Source organism: Aulonocara sp. 'chitande type north' Nkhata Bay, linkage group LG17 (assembly GCF_057382095.1).
Source record: "Aulonocara sp. 'chitande type north' Nkhata Bay isolate Kocher_YH1m ecotype deep benthic linkage group LG17, A_spYH_male_GT1.1, whole genome shotgun sequence".
Lineage (NCBI taxonomy): Eukaryota > Metazoa > Chordata > Actinopteri > Cichliformes > Cichlidae > Aulonocara > Aulonocara sp. 'chitande type north' Nkhata Bay.
The window spans coordinates 24,455,813-24,469,636 of NC_141360.1; the positions used below are offsets into that span (position 1 = coordinate 24,455,813).

Sequence of the window (13,824 nt, forward strand, 5' to 3'; positions counted from 1 at the left end):
GCCAAAATGAAATAAATAAATATATCATTAAATAATTAATTAAAATGTGAAATACATAAATAATTAATTAAATGTGTCAATAATTAATTAATTACATGTGTCAATAATTAATTAAAATGTGAAATACATAAATAATTAATTAAATGTGTCAATAATTAATTAATTACATGTGTCATAACTATTTATTTAATTAATTAATTCCAATTTTAATTAATTATTGCCACATTTAATTAATTATTTAATGGTGTATTTAATTAATTCATTATGGCAGTCCTGGCGTTCCATATGCTGCGTGTGTAAAAAGATGTATGTATATATATATATATATATATATATATATATACATATATATATATATATATATATATATATATATATATGTGTGTGTGTGTATATATTTGTCTTTAAAACATCTTTGCAGACTGACTGTCCTGGACTGGTTGGGTTTTTTTTTTCAGGTCTGGTGAACTCAGCTCTTTGGTGTTGGTGTTCAGGAGTAGAGCCTTCTAATAATATTTATTCAACTTATAGAATTAAAGTTCTGCGAGTATTTTCTTTAGCAAATAAATATTGTATAGAATATTTAAAATCACCTACATTTTTGATGTTTACAATGCCCATTGTGTGTAATACTGGAATTTCCTACTACTGTGAACGCCTCATCTTTTACCTGACTGCCGGACATCCGCCTTTCCGCACACTTCGCTGAGTCCGCTCTGGGTGAGTGCTGCTGCTCTGCTTCTCCTCTTCTCTCCTAAATGTTTATAGTCTGTTTGTGCAATTTAACGAGTTCTTTTAGTGATTTATAAAGCCAACCGAGGTAGAACTCATATTAGAGTAACACAGTGGTTGCTTTTTCCTAGTGAAACTTTGTCATTTTTGTATGTAAAAGGAGTGTTTGATGAGCTAACAACCCGATGCTAATGCCTAGCGCTCCTTTGAGCCCAGTGTGAAATGAAAATTTGACTGTGAACCACGGTTATCGTGTTGTTTTATTAATTACATTTGGTGTGTTTGTCAGTCTGTTACATAAGGTGCAGTTAGTTCTCTTCACAAATCAGTTGGTTAAAACAGCCTCATTCTTTATGCTGTAAAGTTTTTAACGAACCGCCATCTTAGATTCAGTGTCAGCTGTCGGCAAGATCAAAGGAGCCATTTTACCGCCTCTGACCGAACACGGGAGAAAAAGAGTCGCGTGTGTGCAGGTCTTGTGGATTAATTAAGAGAAAGGAGGGGGGGAGAAACTGAGGATTAAACATAGGCTATGTCCCCACATACACGGGTATTTTTGAAAACGGAGATTTTCCGTTTCTGTTTTAAAAAACAATCCCGTCCACACATAAATGCAGAAATGAAGGAGAACACTGCTAGGAACATGCCAAAGCAGCAGGTGGCGCTATATTCCTAACCGTGTAGAAATGTTGGCCAATCAGAAGTCTAGAAACCTCGGTGGGAAATGGCAAACAAAGATGGGGCATAGAAGCAGAACCGAGTCATATCTGTGGGGGGACAGTAACTGTGTGTGTAAGCATTTAAACACTGCAGAGAGAACAATTAACAGTAACAGTATTGTAGAAATGCATTTCACCGAAACAATAACGTGGCGCACAGTGTGACGTCAAAAAAGGCGCTGCGTTTTCTCCGTTTCCATGTCCACACATAAATGCAAAAATGGAGTTTTCAAAAAATATCCTGGCAAGCGTTTTTAGAAATCTCTGTTTTCAGTGACCGCAAACGCATAGAAAAATCTCCATTTTCAAAAGTACCTGTGTACGTGTGGACATAGCCCAAGAATAATAAGAACTCCTAAACAGAAGACTTTAATTTTTAAGAACTGTTTAACAAAGGCTTGTTTGTGCCAACCTAAATCTGCTGCACAGTTTAAATTCTCACTTTGTGGAAAATTAATGAAACAAACAACAGCCCACCTTCACATAAATAAAATATGGCAGTATATTATTATTAGTATGGTACATAGATATTTATTTTAAAAATACAGTATATTTACTATGATACTATGTGCAGTTAATAATATTTTAGGAAGTAGAATTTGAATGCAGACCACCTCAAATATTAAAGCCTTAAAAATATATCGTGCAGTTTTTCATGTATGAGTGTTTTGCAATCTTAACTGAGAGGTAGACCAAAGAAAACAGAGGACAGTTGTTGTTTGTATTCCAGCTGTAGTAAACAAAGAAGTTTAGTGAATCTTTTTGACAACAGAGAGTGATGCAGTATTGATGCTGATTTGAGTTTTCTGATCCTGTATTTTTGCTCTTTGTCTTTTGTTACACAGAGTGAAATAGAAGCTTGGTTTTGCCTTTGCTGGTAAGTAAACAGTGATTGTAACTGAAGCAATATGAAACTGGGATTGTGTAACATGTTTAGCAATTTACATACAATAGTTTGGCTTTTTGTGATATCTTGCCATTTGCTCATGGGCAAAAACACATTTAGGTTTTATAAGCAGTAAGCCTCCCCACTAGACCTGTGAGTGTCCCTAAAAATGTCCCTGAAGTTTAATAGGCCATTTATGTCTAATTTTAATTTTAAAGGCTTATCAAAGCGTTTCTGTAGTAATTATTGTTTTTATTACACATGTTAAGGCCATTTGAGACTCTGCAATTAAATTTTGCCCTCTTTAGACTAAAGTGAGTTCATTTTGTCTGAGGTACAGTGCTGGGAAAAGTCTTTCTTCCTTGCAGATTTATTTTGTTCATGCTTTTTTGTCACATGTTTCAAATCATCTAACAGGGATGATATGAATAAATACAAAAAAGCATTTAAACATTTAAGCAATAATAAAAGACTAAGAGAACCAGAGTTGTGAGTAGGCAATGTTGTGTATGTTAAAGCCTGTGTGTAATTTATGTACACTAAGTTTAAATTAGTTTCTTAATAATTTGCTTGATACAATGTGTTTAAAATTTTATACAAAAGGGAAATATTGCAAAATACAAAAAGATTCCTGCCAACAGGTACAATGGAAGGACTTTTTATTATAATTTTTAAGAAATTTTAATTGCAAAAATGGTGTGCTACTGTTGTTACTATGACATGTCAAAATTTACATGTATTTTAGGATTTACATATTCAGATCAGAACTAAAACCTGATGAGGTTTTCCGTTGATTCTAACAGTTGTGGTTTTTCCACACTTTATTAAGCACTGACTTGTGATAGAAAATGATGGAGCTAAAAAGCCATAATCTGTACCAACAAATATTGGTGCCTCTTCTTTTCACTTCTGTAGTATGCATGCCTTTATTACACATGTTATCGCCATGTCAGACTCTGTAACTGAAGTTTGTCCTCTTCAGACTACAGTGAGTTCATAAAGGCTTGAAGAAATTGAGGATTTTACTAGTTATTTCATGTCACAGTAAATTGGATTGTGTGTGAAGAGGTTTAACAGTCTAAGTCATTAAACAGTGATCTGATGTGTTGTTTCCTTTCTCTAGGAGACTGATCTAACTGTCGCAAGTCTGGTAAGTAAAGGTTTTGTCTGCGGTACAGTGCTGAGAAAGGTCTTTCTTCTTTGCAGATTTATTTTGTTTATGCTTTTTTCACATTTCAAATCATCTAACAAGGATGACCTGGATAAATACAAAAAGCAGTTTTAAAGTGATGATTTCATTTTTGAACCAGAACAACCTGGTCTAATGTAAAAACATGTTGGTCTCTAATACCCAGCTGTGGATGCCCTGATAGCAACAATTACCATCAAGCATTTACAGTAACTGGTAATGACTGGTTTACATCACTGGTTGATTTTGGTCCACTACAATTTCAGAATTGTCTTAATTAGATCCAAACAGGGCAGGCAAGAAAAGAAAAGAAAAAAGTCTTAATTAAGGCCCAATATAGGGTTTTCAAGTCATACCACGTATCTTAATTTCATTAAAGTCCAGACTGATTAGTTTATACCAAGTGTTTTGTTTCATTCATTCAATTGGACTTGCTTGTGTGCTTCAGATCCTAAGTGTGATTAAACTTAAGCCCAGGACCTGATGAGTTGATGGTCCTGAAGTAGTAAAGGAACTCTGGGACATCACAGTAACAGCACCATGTTTGACTTTAATGCTGGTGTTTTTCTCTCACTATAGATGATTCAGTTTAGTGCAGTTCGTCAGCACAGCTGTTGGTTATCATCGAGATATTATTAGGCAACTTGTTTTTGCCTGTTCAGCTACAATATCTGGGAGGGTTTTTGTTTTCTGGGGTCTCCAAATCCTTAGAAATCTCTTTGTAAACTTTTACAGAACTATATGTGTTTGTTTCACATTAGAGCAGCTCACGACTGGCAGTTTAGGGACGATTAAATATTCACATAGGGCAGGGGTCTCAAACTCCACTCTTCAAGGGCCGGTGTCCTGAAGCTTTTCCACGTGTCCCTGTTACAAAACACCTGAATAACATTTGTAGGTCATTAGTGAGAGTATAGAATTTGACTGTGTGCTGAAGTGGCATCCCCTAAGACTACTCAAATTTAAGTAATTAAGTGTTTGGAAAAATGTACTTCTAAAAGTACTTTCATTGCATCATGTTCATTCACTCATGAGCTGCTATAACATGAATCAAATGGCTGAATTACCACCTCAGCATGCAGTCAGGTTCTGTAGAGTTTTGCTAATGACCTACTAATGTTATTCAGGTGTGTTGCAACAGGGACACATAGAAAAGTTTCTGGACACCAGGCCTTAAGGACCAGAGTTTGAGACCACTGGTGGTAGGGCATTGTGGATTTCAAAAGCTTCTTCCCTTAAATCACTGCCTAAAAACTGCTTTTTGTAATTTGTCATAATGACTTGCAAAGTATAGGTGGGATGAAAACATAAACATAAGACATTTTATAGTGGCCTGATATTTTTATCAAGGCTGTTTTTTTGAAAATAATCCTGGCTTAATTTACAAAAGATGAACTGTCTGAAAGTCATGTTTGTTTGTTTAAGAAATGTGGGAATGTCCAGCAAAGATCTTACATGCAACAGCTCAGATACAGCACTCACTTCTGTTCTTTTTATCATGAAATGATCTACAAAGAAATTACCATCATACTAAATTTTGCTAATTAGGCCTTAATATCAGCTATGATAAGTTTATCATAGATTTAGTGTAGTGCTTATTGCTGTGTATCAAACATGCCCCAAATGTGACTGAAATATGTAGAAACTGCTGTGTAGAAACTAGCTGTCTCCAAATTTCTCATTTTGCCAAAATACATACAGAGTGGCTTGAAACTGTCTGCTCTAACCTCAGTGTGTTGGTTTTGTTGGACCATATAATATTTACAGTAAGTTACTGTAGCAGCACGTCTTGGTGTAAGTTTATAGAGTGTTTTTTTTTTTTATTGTGTTAATAGAATTTGAATGCAGGCCACCTCAAATGTCAAAGCCTACAAACATTCCATACAAGCTATCATTTGTGATTGTTGCCTACTTTTAAATTGTGACATCACCATTTGATAAAGTGTGTAGTAGTAGGTGAAGCAAATCATTGGTTACGATCTCTACTCTCTTATGTAACTGAACCTAAATTTTGGAGCATTACATGACTCAGAAACTTGTGTGGCTTATTGCAAATGGATAAAACTACATATTACCTTTTATGAAGATGATCATCTTTATTAGGGTGCGGAAAAAGAAAACAGAGGAGAGTTGTTGTTGTCTAATGCCGATTGGAGTTGTCTGAGCCTGTATTTTTGTTCTTTGTCTTTTGTTACACAGAGTGAACAGCTCTTTGGCTTTGCCTTTGCTGGTAAGTAGACAGTAATGGTAATGTTTAGTAATTTACTTACAGTAGTTTGGGTATTTGTGTTATCTTGCCATTCACTCATGGGCAAAGACAAATAGTCAGGATTTAGAATCTGTAGCAGCAAAGCCCCCACACAGGACCACTGACTGCCCCAGAAAATGTCAATGAAGTTTAATAGCCCATTAATGTCTGATTTTAATTTTTGATGGCTTATCAAGTCCAAACATAGTTAAATGTCAGAGACATCTTTATGCAGTTGTTTGATTTCTCCTTATGTTTGTGGATTTAAGTGTGAGTATAGGTGGTACCTTAAACACTTAAGAGCACCACAGCTATCGATTTTTATTGTCTCTCTCATTCCACTTATGAATTAGCATGAAGTCAAAACGCTAGAAGTATTTTTCCTGAGTGACTGGCCTGAGTGCAGTTCACACTGCAGGCGAAAGCGCATCAAATCAGATTTTTTTGTCATGTTGGTATCAGTGATGGTATCATGGTATGACAGTGTGAACGGCACAAATCCGATATTTTAGAAAGCGACTGCTGTTTGAATTTCAATTGTCTTAATTAAGGTCCAAAATAGTGTTGTGAAATCATTTCACAGCTCTTGCTGATCATCAAGATGTTTTTAGGCAAATGTGAGAAGGTTTGTGTTCTTTTTGGCCAGTCAATAAATAATTTTGAGTTTAATGGATATAAAGTATTTAAAGCAGGAGGCCTGAAACTCTGCTGTAACCTCAGTGTGCGGGTTTATTTGGACCATATAATATTTACAGTAAGTTACTGTAGCAGCACGTCTTGGTTTGAGTTTATAGACTTAGTTTATTGTTTTAATAGAACGTAAAAATGTCCTTATAACAGTTCCACCATCATTTGTTAAACATTGTCATTCTGTTCACTCCAATAATTTACTGTAGAAGTCTTTAGTATTTAAAGCCCTACATGTACTGTATTTTTGAAATTATAAGGCATAACGTCAATAAACAATTCTGTTTTTAAGGCAGATTAAGCCAAACAAACAGTCAGATAAGTCAAACTTTATTCAAGTCATTCACAACAACTCTCAACACTGTTCAGTTGTAACACATAAAATACAGACCAATACACTCACTTTTTCAGTTCATTCCTCATCTACAAATCCATCAAACTCTTCATGGGTTGATCAGGTTGAAATCTGCTTCATAAGCATGTCTCTTAGCACGTGCCAGGTCCTTGTACACACACCATAATGTTATGTTGAAGCACCGTACAAATTACTCTACGAGGGTCCTGACTATGGTAGCCATAATGCTCTGACAATACATCAAGCAGCGCAGCTTTGTAGCTTACCAAAGTATTACTAAAATATTTGACAGAATTTTGAGCGCTGTGTACCACAGAAATCCCGTTCTAGGTCAGTAAGCATAACCAGAATCGATACACTAGGCACATTGTATGTTTTTGAGAAAATGACAGGGTTTTAGGTGTGCCATATAGTCTGAAGAATATGGTAAATCCAAGCATATTGGAAATACGACTAATTCCAGGCCTTTTGTGTCTTACAGGTGACCTGCTGCAGAAGATCCTCTCTCTCTCTATCATTATAAGCAATTCTGTCTATCCTATCACTCTCCCAACTCTATCTAATTTGAAAGCCATTCTATCTTGTATCCCTCTATCTCTACTGCTCTATCTAATTTGAAAGCCATTCTATCTTGTATCCCTCTATCTCTACCGCTCTATCTAATTTGAAAGCCATTCCATCTTGTATCCCTCTATCTCTACTGCTCTATCTAATTTGAGAATCCAAGTTTTGAGAATCCTTTCAGAATCCAATTTTCAGAAATCCAAGTTACCAGAACTTGATCTATCTGTTACAGAATTCTGAGAGATCTCTGCTCTCACTGCTCTTTCTTTCCTGTCATTAAGCTCTCTCACATTCAGTCATTTTGCTGGAAATTACAAGTTGAATATACAGTAGTAGAATTACAGTACAGTGGAACTTATAGTAGAAACTACTTACACAGCCCTACATTTGTCATTTTAATTTTGCATTACACTTTGGAATTAACACTTCTAGTTTGGCTTACTTTGATCAATTGTATAAAATATCACCTCTTTATAAGTTTACTTGTAATAAGATAATCTGGTTATTTTGTAATACATACATTCAGATAAATAATAAATTAGATCCAGTCTGTTAGTCTGTTTCATTGGCTATAACATTTGACTGCAAGTTTATAGTACTATTATTTAAGGACAAACCCATTTTGTTACTCAGTGTAAGTATTCAGTTAGTATTGTCATCGAGAAGTACCTGAGGACCCAGACTTCCTGTTTCCTGACTGCTGCAGAAAATCCAGCTGAAGAATCCTCATCACCTGTCATCTTATCACCACACCACCACAGCTCCATATATTTGATTTCAATTTTAGATATCTGAAAGATTTACATAAACTCCCCTAAGAGCTAAGACTTTTATTATAGCCTGTTGATTGTTGAGATTTATTCTGCATATCATTTTATAGAAGTTGTAATTATTTACCAGTCTGGTTAAAAAAAAATATAAGTAAAATTATACAGTTTCTAAGAGCTACAATAAAACGGACCAAATTGTTTCCAGAGAACTTTGAATTTCCTTTATTTTGAATTTGGAGTACAAATCAGCTTTTTAACATCTATTCATATATTCATAAAAACATTTTACAGTATAATAGTACATTTCTGAGATTTAACAGTAACTTGAGGAGTTGTACGTTTTTCTGTGTTTCAAGGTTCAGTTTTGTTTATATTTGTGTATAACCACATATAAGCTCCAGATTGTACTTCAGCAAAATGCCAAGAAAAGGTCAAAGGTCGCAGTCCCAGAAGCTTAGATGGCAAAAGCAGAAAGAACAGGTGAATGTTTCTCAGAGCAGTGAGCAGGTAAAGGTGTCTGTTTCAGCTTTTCCCAGCACAGAAGTGCAGAGCAGTGTTCAGACAGCCACAGTGTCTTATGCAGATGTGGTAAAGAAAGGTGTTCCCTCAGTGTCTGTACCAGAGTCTGAAGTTATGCAGGTAATCCAGACTGAACCCCAGCTAACTGTACACAAACAGCATGATGGAGAGACAGCCAAAGTATCTTATGCAGATGTGGTAAAGAGAAGTGTTCCCTCAGTGTCTGTCCCAGAGCCTGAAGTTATGCAGGTAATCCAGACTGAACCCCAGCTAACTGTACACAAACAGCATGATGGACAAGCTCCAGGACAGTCTCATGTACAGGTTACAAACAGTGAAAGTCCACGAGTGAGTAGCGTCTGTGCTTCCCGAAGCCAGGCCGCTCCTAGGTATGGAAAGTACCGGAATCAGCAATGCATGGCTAACAGCTTGGTTTTCCTGTCATTCTTACATGAGGATGAATTTATTACCAGAGCAGATCTAAACCGTGTGTTGGACAAAGGCCATGCTGTCTATTCAGATGCCAGACTGAGGTTTGTGAACAGTGTGTTTCTAGCCTGCGATGAACTTCCCTCAGTGGTCATCAGCCGCACACACGAGTATCAAGTCGACATGTCTCAGTTTGCTCATTACGGCACATTTGATGGTACAGATCACTTTCCGAGCCTTGAACAGGGATTACAGTGTTTGGCTTCAGACGTTCGCTATGCTTTGCTAGTCATGGGAGGAACAGTCATCGCTGTTAGCAGGCTGAATTCAGGTGAATATGCATATTTTGACCCTCACCCACGTAAGTCTACTGGTATGCCATTGTCGCTAAGTGTAAGTGGTGGAACTGCAGTTATGTTGAAATTCACACGTCTTAATGACATGATTGACAGGATCAAACGTTTGTACAGAATGTTTAGCATCGCACCAAGCTGCACTTATGAGCTACAGCCCATCGAGTTTCACAGTGAAAACGCTGCTGACCAAAGAGATGCTAATCAAACCACCGAATACAGACAAACAGCTACAAGTGCACCAGCACCAGCTTTAAATGAACGTGTTCATGAATTAAACTCTGAAATATACACTGAGCAGACACGGAAACCTGTGACCAAAGATTTAACCAGTGAAGTAATGTCATCCAGAGTTGTTTCTTCAAATGAGACAGCTGCTCCCAGAAAAAACCATCATCCTTCTGATTATTTTGAAAAGGAAACCTCTGCATCCTCTGTGAGAGAAACTCAGGTAACACCAGATTCTATTCCTCAGAATGATTCAAACAGTGCCTCCAGTTCAACTAAGATAACAGAGGAACTCTCAGATAAACTGCTGAAATATAGTAAACATGAAAGGCAAAAAATGAGGAGAAGATTATTGACCCAACAAAAGCTACCACAGAGAAAGGAAAATCAGAAGACGAAAGAAAGGCAGATGTACAGGTTTGATGAAAGCTTCAAGACAAAGAAAAAAAACTCAGCTCGGAAGTCTGATGATCCTGATCACAGACAGAAAAGGATTCTGTACAGAAATGAACTGTATAAATTAAATGCTACCTATAAGGAGAAAAAGAAAGAACATTTGAGAAAGATGTATAGAGAAAGTGCTGAAATTAGAGATAGAAAAAGAGAACGTGTCATAAGGACATATAAAGACAATCCCCTATTCAGAGATAAGCAGAAGGAACGTGTAACAAGAACATATAGAGAGTCTCCCATATTCAGAGATAAGCAGAAGGAACGTATAACAAGAAAATATAGAGAGTCTTCCATATTCAGAGATAAGCAGAAGGAACGTGTAACAAGAACATATAGAGAGTCTCCCATATTCAGAGATAAGCAGAAGGAACGTATAACAAGAAAATATAGAGAGTCTTCCATATTCAGAGATAAGCAGAAGGAACGTGTAACAAGAACATATAGAGAGTCTCCCATATTCAGAGAAAAGCAGAAGGAACGTGTAACAAGAACATATAGAGAGTCTCCCATATTCAGAGAAAAGCAGAAGGAACGTGTAACAAGAACATATAGAGAGTCTCCCATATTCAGAGATAAGCAGAAGGAGCGTATAAGAAGAATATACAGAACTTGTGCTGGATTCAGAGAAAAACATAAAGCTTACATGAGGTCATATGTATATAACCTATATAAAGAAAGCGAAGAATTTAAAAAGAAAAAACGATTTTACATGACTAAGCGGTATGGAGAAGAGAAACAATTTCAGCAACAACACAAGGACAATATGAGAGAACGAATGAGAGTAAAATATTGGAACAGTTTTTCTTTCAGACAGATGCATAATATCAGATGTGCAATGAATATAAAACGGAAATATCGCCAGATGCATCGACCAGCTGAGACTTTACAGAGTCATCCAGAGAACACTTTAATGAATGAGGCCATATCTCGTTTCAGATCAAACATTAAGTCAGCACCATCTTATGTTTGTACTGTTTGTCTAAAAGCTTCTTTTCCTAATCAGGTGAAAATCTGCAAAAGACAAAATTACTCAAAACACCAGACTGTAGCTCATCAGTGTCTAACTGGTAAATATGTTCATGTGTGTGATGAAGCATGTCATGATCACTGCAGCTTTCCTGTTGAGAGAAAAAAAGAGTATATCTGTCACACGTGTCACAGTTCCCTCAAAAGTGGATGCATGCCCAGGCTTGCTGCTGTTAATGGTTTAGAACTGCAGGATATTCCAGCTGAACTTTGTGATCTCAACATTCTGGAGAGACATCTGATTGCCAAATGCATACCATTTGCTAAGATTATTCCTCTTCCAAAGGGGAGACAGAGACTCATATGTGGTAATGTGGTGTGTGTACCATCTGAAGTCCAACAAACAGTTGACAGTTTACCGAGGATCAGAAGCCAATCACAGATCATGAGGGTGAAATTGAAAAGACGACTGTGCTACAAAGGCCATCAGCTGTTCCAGACTGTCACCTGGTCTAAACTCATTCAAGCTCTGCGTAAACTGAAACAAATTCATCCACAGTACACAGATATTATTATCAGAGATGATGCATTGCTTTGTGATCCAACGTTACCTGATGATGACAGCAGTGATGAAGCCAGCATGGCAAGTGATGATTATAATGAAGCAGATTTAATGGAAATTGACAACTATGAAAAAGATGCCCTTTTGTGTGAAAGTGAGTCTCAAAGTGACCAAGATATTAATATGCAATCCTGTGATGAACAACCAGAGGAACAAAATCCAGATGAACCAGAAAGTGATTTGAACAATGGAGGTTTTGCTCTAGAAAGTTGTCTGCAGCCTGTTGACATTTCAGAAGAGATTCTCTGTTTCACTGATAACACATATTGTGTGGCTCCTGCAGAAAGAAACAATCCTGTTAGCTTCTTCAGAACTCCTCATTTGGAAGCCATGGCATTTCCTGTGCAGTTTCCTACTGGTCAGAATACACTGGATGAAAAGAGACGTCTCAAGCTCACACCGAGTGCTTACTTCAAGTCAAGGCTTTTCAACATTGATGCAAGATTTGCTAAAGACACAAATTACCTGTTTTTCTCACAGTTTGTCACTGAAATACACTTGGCTAATTCCAGCATGACAATACAGCTAAGGAAAGGTAAAACTATGACGAAAGATGGACGCAAAATCACATCAGGAATGTTACAAAGTAAGACAGAAGTAGAGAAGCTGGTAAGAAATAAAGATGCAATCAGATTTATGCAGCCACTCAGAGGAACTCCAGCTTACTGGCAGAAAACTACCAGAGATCTATTCAGCATGGTTCGCCAAATAGGAACACCTCAGTTCTTTGTCACTTTCTCTGCTGCTGAGATGAGATGGCCTGAAGTGATTCAAGCAATAAAGAGACAGCAAGGTGAAGAGGTTGATTTTGAAGCCCTGGACTGGTCAGAAAAGTGTGAAATTCTAAGATCAAATCCAGTAACCACCATGCGAATGTTTGATAAACGTGTTGAGGCTTTGTTCAGAGATTTGCTTTTTTCTCCTGCACAGCCCCTTGGTGAGATCATTGATTACTTTTACAGAGTTGAGTTCCAGCACAGAGGTAGTCCACATATACACATGTTGCTGTGGATTCGAGAAAAGGTAGAAGCAGATGTGGATGATGACCAAACTGTCTGTGACTTTGTGGACAGATACATCTCAGCTCAACTCCCTGATCCAGAAAAACAACCTGAACTGCACAAAAAAGTCACTGAGCTACAAAAGCACAGCAAAAACCACACAAAGACATGCTTTAAGAGTGTGAACTCTGGTTGTAGATTTGGGTTTCCCAAACCACCAGCCACAAGAACAATGATTGTGAGACAGGATGAGGATTCAGACACTGAAGCTGCAAAAGCCAAACTCAGACCTTTGTTGAACCTGCTGAAGGAACCTGAAGCTGCTTCCCTCACCATAGAGCAGATTCTGTCACGATGCAACTTAACAATGAATGAGTATGAACAATGCCTCCAAGACATAAACAAGAAAACAGCTCTGATTCTGAAACGTGACCCAAATGAGTGTTGGATCAACAATTACAACCCAGACCTGCTTGAAGCCTGGAACTCTAATTTAGATGTCTCATTCATTTTGAATGCCTATTCATGTATAGAATACCTCTGTAAATATATAACAAAGAAAGAATCTGGCCTCTCTGAATACCTGAAGACAGTTATTGACAACTCTGATAAGAACACCGTCAATGAATGTGATGAAATGAGAGCTGTGATGCAAGCTTACTCAAAAAAGAGAGAAATCAGCGCACAGGAGTGTGTGACTCGAGTCTGTGGCCTAAAAATGAAAAAATGTTCCCGCAGTGTTGTATTTGTACCAACAGATGATAACCCAGTAAAAATGAGTCGCCCCATGAGCTTCCTGGAAAGCACAACACACGACAGTTGTAATATTTGGATGACAAGTTTGAGTGATAAATACAAATGCAGACCTGAGACCCCAGAATATGAGGAAATGTCACTGGCTGATTTTGCTGCCTTGTGCAGGTTGGTGAGTGGTCCAAATGAAGGAAAAGATGTGCTTCCTCTTCTAAACCAGCTTGGATTTGTACAAAGGCGAAAGAATGATAAACCAGCTATAATCAGGTATTACCACTGTTCACAGGAAAAAGATCCTGAGCAATATTATGGTCGACTGTTGAGACTTTACCTTCCACACAGATCAGAGC

At 37.2% G+C, this 13,824-nt stretch overlaps 1 protein-coding gene and 1 long non-coding RNA gene across 3 annotated transcripts in view; one reads left to right on the top strand and one right to left on the bottom strand.

Moving 5' to 3' along the window:
* tmcc3 (transmembrane and coiled-coil domain family 3) overlaps nt 1–13,824 on the bottom strand; it is a 231,490-nt gene that overhangs the window by 70,036 nt on the left and 147,630 nt on the right. The gene's annotated exons all lie outside the window — the stretch shown is intronic.
* LOC147310118 (uncharacterized) lies at nt 497–8,297 on the top strand. Its single transcript, XR_015125854.1, has 5 exons — nt 497–720; nt 2,297–2,328; nt 3,461–3,487; nt 5,726–5,756; nt 7,298–8,297. It is a non-coding gene; the product is annotated as an uncharacterized LOC147310118 (long non-coding RNA).